This window comes from Myotis myotis, unplaced genomic scaffold (genome assembly GCF_014108235.1).
Source record: "Myotis myotis isolate mMyoMyo1 unplaced genomic scaffold, mMyoMyo1.p scaffold_m19_p_15, whole genome shotgun sequence".
NCBI lineage: Eukaryota > Metazoa > Chordata > Mammalia > Chiroptera > Vespertilionidae > Myotis > Myotis myotis.
This window is the reverse complement of record NW_023416319.1, coordinates 20,698,483-20,714,174: the sequence shown is the minus strand read 5'-3', so window position 1 is coordinate 20,714,174 and position 15,692 is coordinate 20,698,483. Positions and strand designations below refer to the sequence as shown.

At 44.0% G+C, this 15,692-nt stretch overlaps 1 protein-coding gene and 1 pseudogene across 2 annotated transcripts in view; one reads left to right on the top strand and one right to left on the bottom strand.

Moving 5' to 3' along the window:
• The window catches only part of PIK3AP1 (phosphoinositide-3-kinase adaptor protein 1), a 98,394-nt gene that overhangs the window by 61,450 nt on the left and 21,252 nt on the right, over positions 1-15,692 (bottom strand). The gene's annotated exons all lie outside the window — the stretch shown is intronic.
• LOC118669914 lies at positions 14,610-14,970 on the top strand (annotated as a pseudogene).

Sequence of the window (15,692 nt, the reverse complement as noted above, 5' to 3'; positions counted from 1 at the left end):
TTTGTAGAATATTTCCTAGCAACAGAAATGCAGCTACTGAGGGCTTCTGGGACAGTGCAGTCAGCGAGGCCACAGAAGGCCTGCACTCAAGTTCCAACTCTATTTACCAGGGTAATCATGACTTTTCTAAGCTTCAGTTTTCTCTTCCTCAAAATGAGAATATTTTAAACCTGTCTGGCCGGCAATAAGCTTGTTGGGAGTAAGTGACAAGCACACAGAAGCCCTTTGAAAACTGAAAAGTATTAGATAACGTTAAGTATTTGCTATTTTTGTTATTATTCATTTACCAAATGGAGAGTTTCTACGAAATGATGCTCCAAGTAGAAAGGGACAGACATGCACCTCTGCTTCCCATAGTCCAGAGCTACACAATCAAATGGGCCCAGGACGTGAGTATCAGGCAGCCTAGGGATGCTCCAGGTAGCCAAGGAGACAGGAGACAGCTGAGATCCAGCCACCTCCACGTAGGAGCAGTGAGTCGTGATTCTCTACAACATAATTGGCGTTCTGCCCCCACCGGATAACCCAGCAAGTTTGTTCTCACTTGGCAGCCAATGAGGATTTTAAAGCGGGAACCAAGCTGCTTTGGGCTCAGAGTTATTGCTGTAGTAGAAGCCTGCACTCCCCAGACACGGTGACACTCTTAGAACAAGGCAGGAAGGCAAGGGGCAGCGTGACACAGCAATAAGCTCAAGGGCTCTGCCTGCGTTCAAACCCTACATCTGCCACTTTCTATTTGCCACCCACCAGTGCCTCAGTTTCTCCAGGTGCAAATGGAGAGAATAATACCACTTACCTCATACAATAGTTGTAAGTACAGAATAAGTTGATTCTTATAAAATACTTAAAAGAGCACCAGGCAGAGAAGAAACTCAAGAGTCATTAGCAATTACTGTTGTTTATCTGTTGACCAAATTGTTCTTCCACAAAGACTGTGATTTCCCTTAGGGCAGATTCCCTGACATTCATCTTTGGATCCCCAGAGCCTAAGACACAGTAAGAAATCAATAAATGCTTCTTGCATGAATAGATGGATCAATGGATGAGATGAAACCAACCATCTAAGTGACTAACAAGAGAGAAAGTACAACACAGGCAGGACCACAGCAAGGCTTCACACCTTGTGGCTTTTAGTGTGGAATCTGGAGGGAAACAGGAAAGAAACGTCCCAATTCATGCTAGCAGGCTGAACTCAGCTGCCCTGAAAATTCGCCATGGTGCACTGCGTTAGTCCAGGTTTTCTGAGAAGCAAACAGTAAAATGGGATTAAAATGCGAAGACTGTATTAGGGAAAATGCCTGAGACAGAAAATGGGAGGGGGGCTGGGAGACCTATCAGATGATCTGGGTCCAAATGAAGAAGGGGGGGAGGAAGGATGGGGGGGAGGGTCCTAGACCACTGAGCTGTCTAAGGAAAGTTCTGCAGATCTGTCAGGGGATCCTCAAGCTGAAGCTGACCACTGGAGACCCGTGTCTTCCAGGAGCCGCCCTGTTATAGTGTCCCTGCTGAGCTCAGTCACCGGAAGGGAGCAGCCTGTGGGAAGCGCAACCTTGGTCAAATGCTGTGATGGTTTCACAGCACAGCCCTGGGGCCCCTTGGTCAATTCCACTCCCAGCAGCTAGGGGTCTGCCGGGTGCATACAGGCTAGCCCTGAACAGATGGAATTTGGGGCATAGACACCGTAGACTAGATCTCGGCTCTTACCAGCTGGTTACCTTAGGCAAGTTACTCAGCTTTTCAAAGCCTCATTTTCCTTATTTGAGAAACGGAAATTATAATTCCAACGTCTCAGAATTGTTGTTGTCAAACACTCTAACCCACAGTAAGTGCTCCATGAAAGGCAGTCGCCATATCCCTGACCACTATTATTATTAATAATGAAGGACTTCTATTAGCAATTAGGACATGAGAGCAGCCCCCACTGTTGCACACATGTATTTTAGTTTTATGTCTACCCCAAGGACATGGAACATAAGCCTGGAACCATGGTTTGGCAATATCACAATTCAAACAACCAAACCAGTTTGTCTACAAATTAAAGGTCACAGGGGCTTTCCTAGTTGGGCTATTTCCTGGAGGGAAGGTCAAGGTGGGTGGTATTGTGTCAGAATCCATCGACAGCCACAAACCCCCTCTCCTTTCTGCCATGAGCCGCTGTCTGTCTGCAGGGTCCCTCAGCTGTCTCCTGGCAGCTGTCTGTCCTTCAAGGAAAGCGAGCCCAGGCGACCCTCCCCCAAGAAGAGGACCACTGCTGGGCCCTTTGCTATGCTGCACACGTTCTGAGCACCTGTTTTGGAATTCTGCTTGCTTTTGTCTCTGTGACCTTAATATTTTTTAAACCTTGGCCAACATTCTGGTAGTGGCCATCGCCTGGCTACTGCTGGCTTCTGACCGGTATATCTGATTGGAGTCACAGAGTTGTCACCTTCGTAGCCTGGCGATGACCTGAGGCCATGAAAGCTGTAATTGCCTCAGGTCGGCGGGCTCAGGCCTCTCCCAGCCTTGCTGACCCTCATGCCTTGGTGGCAGTAACAACTAAGAACCTACAAGGAAAGAAAAGGAGCCCCCAAGCTGGAAACCACACTGTTACCTCTTCCTCCATCACCTCAGAGGCCATTTCTGCAATCCCTCCCTTCCCAGAGAGTCACCAAAAACACACATTGGGATTTCGGGGCGGAGGGTGGGGTGGGGCTGTTTGGTTTTTGTCTTTGAAAAAATGACCTTCAGTTTTTCTAATCGAAAAGAGTAAAACTTAAACTAAAAAGTATTGATTTTGTTTAATAATTAATGGCTTAAGAAAGCTGATCAAGCTGTACTTCTAGAATAGTAGTCTCCACTTTAATAGGAACTTTACTGGGGAATTTAAGTTTCTGTGTTAGCACAAGAGTCCAACCCTGGAACTGCTTTGTTTCAGCCTGAGGCTGGAAAGCAGAAGGCAGAAAATACAGGAACTAATTGAACCCTCCCAACAAAGCTGAGCTGGACCTTCCCATCTGAGGGACCAGAAGGTCACTCTCTGAAATGGAAGTAAAGCCACAAAACAGAAACAGGCTGGCCACTTGCTCGTCAGCCTCCAACATGAACACTAAGCCCATCTCTGAACGTGGCTTTTCCCCATGGGTCCCCCCAGCCAGAGCTAGAGAAGCACTGGGCCAACCTGACACCAGACACGCCCAGTGTCTGGGACAGAGAATTCCCATCACCAGAGACAAACCATGGTTGGGTCACCTTTTGCCCCCATTTACACACAAAAAATATTTACTAGTACAAGTCAACAGCCTCTTGACACCACCTTTGCCTCTTATTTACATTAATCCCTCCCAGTAATTTTTTAAAATATATTTTTATTGATTTCAGAGAGGAAGGGAGGAGAGAGAGAGAGATAGAAACACCAATAGTGAGAGAGAATCATTGATCAGTTGCCTCCTGCATGCCCCCTACTGGGATCAAGCCCACAACCCGGGCATGTGCCCTTGACTGGAATCAAGAACCTGGGACCCTTCAGTCTGCAGGCTAACGCTCTATCCACTGAGCCAAATCAGCTAGGGCCCTCTCAGTAAGTTTTTAAAAAATCAATCAGATGCTGTTTCCTTGCATATCCAAGTTCTTGGGAAAATTATACCCTGAGGTAAAACCTAACGTTCTCATACTCCTTCCTACCTCTCAGGTCAACTATCCATCAGCTACTTAACCCCAGATGAGTCACTTCTCTGTTCTCAGTTGTGCTCCTCTGTGTTAACACAGAGTGGACAATACAATTGGACTTTGGAGGCCCTGTCCAGCCCTGCCACTTTGTGAGTCTCACCCTACTAAACACAAAGTGCAGTCCTTTGATCTTCTGCGAACATTTCTCTCCCACAAGCCCAGTTTGGTTAGGTATAGTATGAGACCGCAGCATGAGAGACACTTTGTAGTTCAGAGTCCAGAGCACGAGCGCAAAATATCGTCTTCACTGTTATTTTAGATTAATTACAGGAACCGCTAGAAATCTGATCAACACTGGGATCAGAATCAAGAAAAATCTATTCTAGTGATTCCCATCATCTCACAGGAGAGGTGGGAATGTTTGTAAATGTCCTGCCAGAGTAATGAATTAGAGTGGAGAAATTGTGTAGTTCTTAAAGCTTAGTCAATATTCTGACATAATTTTGTATTTAAACTTTTAAAAACTATTATTTTTATAATATGAACCATGGAAGGGGACATTTGTCAAAAGGGTGGCTGAGTTCAGGCAGGTTGAAAACTGTTCCCTGTCATCCTTGCAACCTTTTGTCTCTCTGTCTGCCACTCTCCTCGGCACCTGTGCCCCTCCCACTAATACCCATAATCCACAGGACCCTGTTCATGGGCACTCTTCCTCTCCAGGATTTTGCAGTCCCTTTGTATGTGGTGTTTTGCAAATCCAGCAGTCACAATATGGTTGATTTCCCCTTTGGTCAAGGTTCAGCAACCTTCCAAAGGTGGGCGTGCCAGACAGCCCCTGTAGGGGGAGGGGAGAGTGGCTCGCTGGTATGAAGTGGGCAGAGAGCACCTGGAAGGCTCTGTTGCACAGAAACCTCCCCCACCTCCACATTTTACTAATAAAAGCTTCAGTGGAGTTACTACACAGGGGATAATGCAAATGCCCTGGGGAAAGGTTCAGCTTCATGGTCACACCTTAGAAGGAATTATTTTTGAACTAGAGGCCTGGTGCTCAGATTTGTGCACCGATGGGGTCCCTTGGCCTGGCCTGCAGGGATTGAGCTGACACTGGCTCTCCGACATCCCCTTAGGCATCCCGGATTGCGAGAGGGCACGGGCACAGGCCAGGCCGAGGGACCCCACTGGTGCACTATTGGGTCAAGGAGTGACCACGGGAGGGCTCCAGGGCATGTCCAGCCTGTGTCGCCCAGTCCCAATTGGCTGGACCCCAGCAGCAAGCTAACCTACCCATTGGAGCATCTTCCCCCTGGTGGTCAGTGCCCATCATAGCAACCAGTCAAACGGTCGGACACGTAGCATATTAGGCTTTTATTATATAGGGTATTAGATCACCAGGGCTTAAAAGATACTTAAGAATAAGTTAGAGCAAAATTCCACTCAATAAAGGATTTTTAAAAATCACGATCAACTTCTATTTGAACACTTATTGTAACAAAAGCTCCCTTCTTAAAAGGGTCTACTCCACTGATGGGTGTTTGGAATTATCTGTGAAAGCTCATCTTTATATTTTGCCAACCCTGTAGAACCTGATAAAATGGTTCTCCTGCAATAAAGAAAATCCCAACTTAAAATGCCTTCAACAATAAGGACATTTATCTCTCAGACCAGAAAGTACAGCAGTTGGGGGTTGGCTAATATAAGGGCTCAATGACATCATCAGGGCCCCAGGTTCTTTCCACTTCTCTATTTACAGAAATTTTCAACTGGTGTGCTGCAAGAATTTTTAAACATGCAATGCCTGACTATTTAGTCAGTGACACTGAACTCTTTTCCCTTAAATTGTTGAATAAAAAAATGACTGTAGCCAACACAACAATAGCTGTCTGGTGTAAATGCCCTGTCTGGAACCATAAATACATGTCATATGTAAAAAGGTAGCACCCAGAATGAAACACCATACTTGGTGGAATGCAGCGAAATTACAATATTCCAAGATTGGGGAGCTATATTTTTATTAATGTAGCTTAATATAGTTATAGTTTGCAGTGGCAACATCATACTGTTGGTTCCTTATCAATCAAGTAGTCATCTATAACCTGCAGTTCATTTTTACAAGTTAATGCCATTGGGGATTTCTGCCATGCTGTGTTAGTTGAACTGCTTTTATGGACCTAGGAGCAGAATTTAGGATCATCCAAATTGAACTGGATCAAGATATTCTGAATAATTCTTATAATTCTTATAATCAGATCATTACGATAATTCTGAATTCTGCCTCTCAGTGTAATAACTACTTAGCCACCTACAAATGTTATCCATCTATAAATCTGTATTAGTTTGCTAGGGCTGCCATAACAAAACAATACGAATGCGATGGCTTAAATAAAAGAAACTTATTTTATCATAGTGCTGGAGGCTAGAAGTCCAAGATTAAGATGTTGGCAGGTTTGGTTTCTTCTGAGGCCTCTTTCCTTGGCTTGCAGATGGCTGGCTGCCTTCTTGCTGTGTCTTCAAATGGTCTTTCCTCTAAGCACACACATCTAGGTCCTAATCTCTTCTTATAAAGGCATCAGTCATATTGGATTAGGGTTTACCCTAATGAGCTCACATTCCCCTTAGTTACCTCTTAAAGGACCTTATTTCTAAATACAGTCATAGTCTGAGGTACTAATGATTAGGATTTCAACATATGAATTGGGGGTGGGGGTGGGGGTGGAGGTGGACATAATTCAGCCCAAACAAATCTGAAATCTGACTTTTGTATTTGCCTCAAAGGCAGAGAAAAACTGGACAGGAAATCTGAGACCACAGTCTCTGCACTCCACTAGACAATCCTTTAAGGATAATCATTAAGGGATAACCATTAACCCAATTACCTTCTTGTGTTATGCTCAGATCAGCCTCTCTGGAGAAGGGATTTTGACTAAGTTTGGGAGAGTGTTGAAGAGAGAAATCATTCTGGAACTGGAGTATTTCTAGTTGAGCAAAAAGAGGACTCGATCAGGGTGTTTCCACAGGCAGAGTGGGTGACTTTGGACATAAAGATGCTGAAACAGGAGGCTGCTGAGCAGTGAATCATAATGGAAAAGGCTGAAGGAAAAAGCGCTAGAAGGTTATCAAATTCAATTACTTCCCAATTTCACTCAGGACATGCGTAGGGGCAACTGAAACTGAGACACTGGTAATTATCCTGAATGTTTCATAGCGTAGACTGACTAAGCCTGTCTTCATTGCTTTGGTCTGCAATTAGCCAGGTGGGCAGTGATGACTTGGCATTTTGCCTGGACTTGAAGAGCCATGTTTCCATAGACATGATGAATGGAAAGCAATTGGTATGCTTTCTCAATCTTCTCTTTTAAAAATATACACACACAAATATAAACAATAAATATAGGGGGGTACTATTAAAGCAACTACACATAAATACTAAAGAATTAAGTAGGTGACACTGAAGAGTAGGATTTACATAAACAAACACCTGTTCTAGTTAGCTCAGTCACTCACTGATCCTTAACTGTTCCTTTTTAGATTAAATTGCATAATTTAAGAGGCAAAAGTCTGCTCTCCAGGTGCATTTAGAATTCTAATGCCTGAAGTTTTAGGGTACCATGATGTTATTAACCTCTCTGCCAGGGTTTGTTTATTTGTTTGTTTGTTTTTAATACTCACCCAAGGATATTTTCCCATTGATTTTTAGAGAGAGTGGAAGGGAGGGAGGAAGGGTTCACTCCCACACACGCGCTAACCTGAGCCAGGGATCCAACCTGCAACAGAGGAACGTGCCCTTGACCCGGAAGCAAACCCCTGACCCTTCAGTCTGCAGGCCAATGCTCTAACTCAGGGGTGGGCAAACTTTTTGACTCGAGGGCCACAATGGGTTCTTAAACTGGACCGGAGGGCCAGAACAAAAGCATGGATGGAGTGTTTGTGTGAACTAATATAAATTCAAAGTAAACATCATTACATAAAAGGGTACGGTCTTTTTTTTTGTTTTGTTTTATTCATTTCAAACGGGCCGGATCGGGCCCGCGGGCCGTAGTTTGCCCACGGCTGCGTCTAACTACTGACCAAACTGGCTAGGGCTGTTTGTTTGTTTGCTCGTTCGTTCAGTTTTCCTTCTTGCTAGTTTGAGCAAGTGCTCAAAAGATGGGAAATCGTGGTTGGAGTGTCTGTAAAGGTCACTCAGCCCAGCTCCTATATCAGGTGCTTGAATCTCCTTTCCCATACCAAATGCCTACTTAAAGCCAATGATACTGGCACATGGGAGTTCACCTTGGCAAGACCCGCCTCCTCTGGAGGAAGCTCTCTCATCTTCAATTTCCTCAAAGAAAAAATTATCAAGGGAGAAGAGAAGCACCGTTTTTCATTCCCGGCTCTAATCTGTATTGCCTTGGTCACCGTTACAAAATTAGTCTGTGATGCCATGACACCTGGGTGGAGAGAGAGCTGTGTCACCCCATCTTTTTTTTGGCGGGGGGGCCCATTAATAGATGCTTTTTAGCCACTTACCAACTGACACCAAGCCTTGACTCTGGCCTCTAATCAAACCCTTCACAGGGTTTTATATAAACTGAAATTTACATTCAATCATCACCATAGCAACCACCACCCAGAATTAGATACTTCTTCCCCTCTGACATAATCTACTTTTTCAAAAAAGCTGTTTTTCTCTATAGTTGAAAATCCAAGCTATTCAGAAGATAACCATTAAAAATCTATTTTGAAAAACTACATTTAAACAGAATGTAAAAATGTTCTAAAAATAGACATTTGAAGTGGTTTCTAGACACTTAGCACCATATACTTTCTGCCTCTGCTGGTGGCCATACATTGCTGAAGTCTTAAGGATTGGGCCCTGTGTTGGAAATTATTAAAATAAAGACAAGGCTTCCCTCCTAAGTCCGACAACCATCTCTTGCAAGATGCCCCAGGATAACAACCCCAAGCTAAGGCAGAAAATTCTAATTTCAAAAAGGACATTTGTACTCATCTCATTACTCCTGTGCACCTCAAGATCTTTACTTCTCTGATTCCTTGGTATAGCAGATGTCCTATACCAAAATGTCAGAAAAATCTTAATGCATTTTCTCTGAATGAACACTCAAGGTTGTGTCTATATATATAGGAAATGAATGAAGCCCATCCCGGTCTCAACACCAGAAACTAGACTAATGGCTAATAGTTCACTTTTATCATTAAGAACTGGTACACCTCACCAGAGTACACACACTTTGAGATTCTTGGAAACTGACTTGCTCCCAGTGCAATTCTGCCGCTTAGGACTTATGGCTGAATTTCACCCCAAATGATAAAGAAGGCTCCCCCAAATGCTCCTACCAATCAGGTGTTGTGAAAAGCAATGAAAGACAGCTCTTTAAGGTTTTCAGTCATTCTTTTCTATCCAAGACCACTGACAGCTACTGGCAAGGAAGGTGGAGGAAGAAGAGGGGAGGTTGGTGGACAAAGGGCTATTTCCAAATAGTTGCCAAAATATCTGATATGCCTAGAAGTGAGAAATCTTACATACTAAGTGAAATAACATATTTGGGGGAAGTGCTAGACCAGACAGGGGATGCTGGTTTTCTCTCAAGTGCCAACATCAGTGGAATGGGGTGGGTGTCTAGAACCCTGAGTGAGACCACTGTGGAGGCCAAATCCCCACTCAATGAGAACAGATGCCTTGGTCCATCAACGAAGTCTGACCTGGAAGCAGGCAAGCTGCACTTTACAATATGTCCCACTGTTCCAGACCATGGGAGGGGGAACTCAGGCAGTGCTGGAGGGGGACTGGGGAAATGCATGCTCTATGCTACTTGGGAGAGTGTGTAGCAATAGTCAAAAAGAAAATCCAATGAATTCAAAACCAATGAACATGTGTCACCAATCTTAAGAAAAACTTTTGAGGCACAACTGGCAAAAATTAAGGCAGAATGAGTAACTTCCAATGTCTGAAAAAGATAAGAGCCAACCAAACACAATCCATATTAAGGGGGAAAATGTCCCAAGAAGCATAAAATGTAGAAAACTTAAATATGATCACAGAAATCATCGATCGGAGCATTGGAGGTGACACCCTCTAACAGTATATCATGTTGCAAATTAGCAAGACAAACCAAGGATGAGATTCAAGCCCTTTATAAGAGACGCAGGGTCTCATCAGTAAATACAGGCAACCAACACTGGAGTTCTTGGCTTTTCGTTTGTTTTTGCTTGTTTAAAGATCAGTAGGAAGATTGCACTCCCCAGCACAGCCTCCTGGTAATGATGCAGATGTGTGGCTTTGTGGTCAAAAAGAACGGAGCAAAGAATGTCATTTTTAGTATCTTAGGGCAGTGGGCTTACTTCTTTAGAAAAATATAAATAAATATATCCACAAAAGCCACAAAATTCAGCTTGCAAGTTATTTATGTCGATTTTTTTTTTCAGAGTTTCTTAGATGATCAATATAGAATCTATAATGATCCCAGTGTGGCTGTGGGGTGGTCATTCCAGTGGTCATCAAACTCACGATGTACAAACCTGTCACTGGTGTGAATTTAGCAAAGTGAGAGCACCTCCAAGTCTCCCCAACTCTGTTCAGGTCCATGAAGGTTGGAGTAGAGGCAGCCAGACTGTAGTTCAGCAAGAAAAGCTGGGGACCATCCTCACCTCCCTGGGGTCCCTGGTGCCACTTCTAAAACTAGATTGACAACAAATGATGGGCCTCGTAGCTCCTGCAATGGAAATAACTGCATCTCCTCACCCTCATCGCAGAGGGAATTGTCATACCTGACATGCGTTCCAGGGATGAAGTATATTGAGTATTTACCACATTCCAGGCAGCGAGCTAGATACACGGACGACCCAGCTGGATAGATTCTGCTTTGCAGCTTGCTTTCTATTTTAGCTCATGGACAGCTGACCTCTGATTGGTCTTCTTGCTTTATTTCTCAAGGACCTCACTGTCTTTGGGTCATGAGATCTAAGCATAACAATTCCAGAAGAAAGAGAAAGGCTCAACAACAGGAGAATGCTTCATGTGTTCACCATGAAAGAGGACAGAAAAGTGACAACAACAAGCTCTCCGAATCTCCACGTCTGAGAGAGGACATCTTAGAATCATTCAGGACATGTCAACAAAAATCTGAAATTCATTTTACTTCAGGAAAGAAGGTTAACAGAAAGCTTCCAATTGCTTTTTTTTTTTTTAAGTATTCGGTTGTAGGACCATAATGAATAAAGAGAATTTGGGAAGGTTTGTTATATCGGTCTTTTTGAGGCTAGTCTCAAGAAGGACCAACATGCCCTAAGACAGAAAATGTAACAGGATGGAGAATGGGGCCTGGGTGACAGGGCAGGGTGCCTGAGCCAGCTGAGGTCTAGAGGACCTGACATATGTACACGGGAAACCCAGGAGATCCATGTTTAATATATTGGAGGGTACATAGGTTTTTTTCAGAGGACAAAAAGCCACTGTTGCTAAAAGAAAAAAAAAAATCTAAGAAGTACGCCAATAAAATTGCAGAAGTCAGCAGGGCCCAGATGGTAGAGAGCATTGAACTATCCCATGGTCATTGGTTCCCCATTTGGATTTTAGGGAACTCATTCTGGTGGAGGAAGGGCTGGAGAGGTATGAGATGGAAACGAGAAGCCAATTAGAAGACAGGTGTTGATGAGCTAAGATAAAAATCAAGCTACATAATAAACACGATGATCTATAAAAATTATATAGATCCACATGTGTAGGTGTTATAAATACTCAGAAGAGGATCAATTCATTGAAAAAAATAAGTTGCAGAATAATACATACACAATGACTCTATTAATTGTGAAAAAATGCCTCTGTGAATGTTATATAAATTCATTAAAATGGTCTGGAAAGATACACACCCCACTGTTTATGGTAGTTAAGGTTTAAGGGATAGAATAAAGATTTGGGGATAAAATGAATATTTTTACTCTTTCCTCTACAGACCTCTGATGGTTAGAAACTAATCCAGAGACAGAGAGGCATTGGAGTCAGGTGGACTGTCGGGCCTTGGAGGGAAGGTAGGGGAGGGTGGGGTAAGGGGGAGAGATCAACCAAAGGACTTATATGCAAGCATATAGGCCTAACCAATGGACACGGACAACAGGGGGGTGAGGGCATGAGCGGGGGATAGGGGATAATGTGGGGATAAGGACACATATGTAATATCTTAATCAATAAAAAATATATTTAAAAAAAGAATGTATTACTTTTATAATTGTAAGAGATTTCTAAAACTTAAAAAATGAAAGATACAGTTTCTGTGACAAGAAATGATTGGGGCTTACATAGCCATGAGAACAGAGAAGGGAGAATAAACCATGCAGACAGATGCTGACAAAAGAGCAGAGCCCAGCCTGGGTGAGGCTGGAGTCAGTTACATTTCCTGATAGCCCCAGGAGGTGGGCATTTGCACCTCATTTTACAGATGATGAAATGGAGTCTTGGAGAGCCTTGCCCCCAAATCTAGAACTGGTTACCAAAGCCAGACTAGAACCTTGGCCCACCTGACTCCAAATCTTTCTGCCTTGGCCAAATGATTACCTTCATATCCAGGGCCTTGTTAACTTCCTTTTCCTTGCTCAAATGCTGACCTGATGCAACAGTAGGGAACTAGGGCACTAGTTCTAACAGCACAGGAGAAAATGGTAAGGTTGCAACCTGCTCCCATCTTCCCGACGGGCAGTAAGTCCCAGATGCTGAAACCAGCTATTAACAGACCAGTGCCCGCACGCCAGCTTAGCTCCTGTGGTTTCTTGAGTGGAGGGCCTATGTTTTCTACAGAATCCGTAATGCCGCTGCAGCAACTAATATAGCACCAAGTCCTCACTAAATTCACTGAGTGGGTGTTTAATAACTATATATTAATGGGAGGGAAGCAGGCTCACCTGAAGCAAATATGAAACTGCATTTGATTCTGAAAGCATTTTTTCCCCCCAACAACTCAGGATGTAGGCAGTGAATGCACAATTGTGACAGATAATGGCTGTGATCCTGCTGAGAGAGTAATTTTATCACTCTGTTTTAAAGCTGCTTCGGTAGGAAAGCAACTATAATATCTGTGCTACAAGACTTCAATCAAATAGACAACCAAGCAAAAAGTCGTTACTAAAATCTCTGTGTGCCCACACCATCCCTAGGCACAATGGCGAACCCTATAGAAGGAAAATCCATGGCCTCTTCCTAAGGCATTTACACTCTGGCTGGGAAACCAACCCGAAATTCAGAAAGTGACTAGATAAAAGCCTGTTTCCTCTGGATATCCAACAAATGAGGTCCATAGGACTCCAGAGAGAGGAGAAACCATGGGTACTAGAATCTAAAGAAGAGGGACTTGGGCAGAGGAGTTAAGGCTAGAGACACAAAAGAGACAGGGCTGCTCCCCAGCTTCTTAGGACCATCATGGCATTTCACAGCATCCAGAAAAGCACCCACAGATGTCAGGCTATTCACCCCCAGCATGGCATGGCTGCATGGCCAGAACTATTCAATGTCCTGACCACCACTCCGTACGTTTCTGTGCCGACAGGCTATTGCAGACTTAGGAACAAACAATCCCACGCCATATACCCCTTGGGATTTCCACTGTTTATTCAATAGGCAACACTGGCATCAGTCTTTGTCATTCCAGCCGACCACCATTCCCCACCCACACCACAGATGAGATGAGGCCTGTGCAAACACACTGCCTAAGACCTGTAGGGTGAATAACTACTGATAGCAAAGGGGGGTTGGTGATAAGAATCAAAGGGCGAGGATATGTCAGAGGAACTTAGTGCTTGATGCTATCTCAACAAAATACACTAGCCTGTGGAAATTTGCTATAACATCCGATCAGAAAATCTCATTTCTCATGTAAGTAGGATCTAAATGCATTCAGCTCTATGTCCAACTGACATAGAAAGGCTGCCTCCAAAATTAGGGCCAGCCCTGTCACTGGGCTGAAGCAGTCTCTCCAAAAGCCCCAACCAACAAAAAGTCCTCTGAGATAAGAGGGACAAAGCTCTTTAAATTTTTTTTAATTTTCCAATTATAATGAACATACAATATTATATTCGTTTCAGGGGTACAACATAGTGATTTTGCATTTATGTAACTTACGAAGTGACCACTCTGCTAAGTCTAGTATTCATTGGGGACAAGCTCTTTATTCTGCTGAAGGTCCTTATCCCACTGACTCAAGTTGATCTTTGTAATTTTTCCCCCCACTCTCCCTCCCCAACCACTTCTTAGCTCCAATAAAATGCATTCTGTGGTTTCCTGCCCCTCTATCCTGCCCAAGGTGTTCCCTCATCCTGGGACATCATTCCCTCCCATTCGCACTAATGCCTCTGAAATCCAACCCTCTACTTCAGTGCCATCTCCTCCATGCAGTTTTCAACTGACCACCCTGTTGAAAGTGCTTTTTTCTGAATTCTATATGCATGCCAGTCCCATAGGAGGCATCTTCATTCTTATGGACTGAACTCACCCACTAGGTTGAGTCTGCTTGCTTTTCATCTCTCCAAAGTATCTCTTCCTCTCCATTCTCACCGCCTCTGTTGAGCTCAGGCCCACATCACCCTGGAAGACACAAATAGCCTCCAGCCCTGCCCACATAGCCACCAGACTGAACTAAAAAAAAAAAAATCAATTCTGATGATGTTAACCCTGACTTTCAGCCCTTCAATGTCTCCCTAAGGCCTTCAGAGCAGTCTAAGCTGCTTAGGTAAGTTAGAGGCTTTTTAGTATCTGAACTTCCCTCTAACCTTCCCAGGAAAGCAATGGACAATTCTAAAACTTTAGTGCCCATTAGAATCACCTAGGGTACTTGTTAAAAATACATATACCCGCTTTCCCCAGCTGCCAGGAAGGTGCTCGGTTCTTCCGAGGGAGCTAAGGCCGCATTGGGGTGAGGCCCTCACTTCATCCAGCGACTAGCACCGCTCCCAGAAGCGCTCGCCCAGCACTCACCCACACCATGGCCTCAGTCTCAGAGCTCGCCTGCATCTACTCCACCCTTATCCTGCACGACAATGAAGTGAGGTGATGGTGACAGAGGATAAGATCAATGCCCTCATTAAAGCAGCTGGTGTAAATGCTGAACCTTCCTGGCCAGACTTGTTTGCAAAGGCTCTGGCCAATTTCAACATTGAAAGTCTCATCTGCAATGTAGGGGTTGCAATGTAGGGGCAGGAGGTCCTCCGCTGCTGCTGCCCCAGCTGAGGAGAAGGAAGTGGAAGCAAAGAAAGAATCTGAGGAGTCTGATGATGACATGGGCTTTTGTCTTTTTGACTAAACTAGCTCTTTTGTAACACAGTCAATAAAAGCTGACCTCTGTTGCAAAAAAACAAACAAACACATATACCCAGTCCATTCCACCAGACAGTCTGGTTCATTAAGTAACTGGGGGAGCCCAGAAGCATGAATATTGAAAAAAAAAGGAGGTATTCAATTATACATGGGAAACATGAGAATTTACAAAAATATGAGGTTCAAAATATTTGGTTTTTCATCAAAACAAAAAATATATGGTTCTGATGAAGGTATTGTGAGGATCACATTTTGAGAACACTTGGTAGAGACATTGTGCAAATGGGACTAGAAACAAATATTTTTTGAGAAGCCATTGAATGCAGTAGTTAAGAGTAGAGGCTTGGGAGCAAACCTGAATTTTCCACAAGCCATTGGGAAAGTAACTTACTGTTTCTGTGCCTCATCTGCAAGATATATATAAAAGGAAGGATAATATGCAAAGTGTCCCCTCGGGAGTTTGACCAGGAGACCGGGAGTTCGATCACTAGCTATGATGTGCACTGACCATCAGTGGGTGGTGTGGAACATGGAAGACGACCAGCAGTGGTGGCGGGGCACTGAGGGAGCAAGGAAAGGAGGAGGCGGGGAGGCGGGGAGGCAGGGAACCTAACGCTGGCCAGGCCTAGGGACCCTACCCAGGCACGAATTTCGTGCACCGGGCCTCTAGTAGAGGTAATAACAGTATTTATCTTATAGGTTAAGATTAAATGAGATCGTTATTATAAAATGGTTAGCACGGCATTTAGCA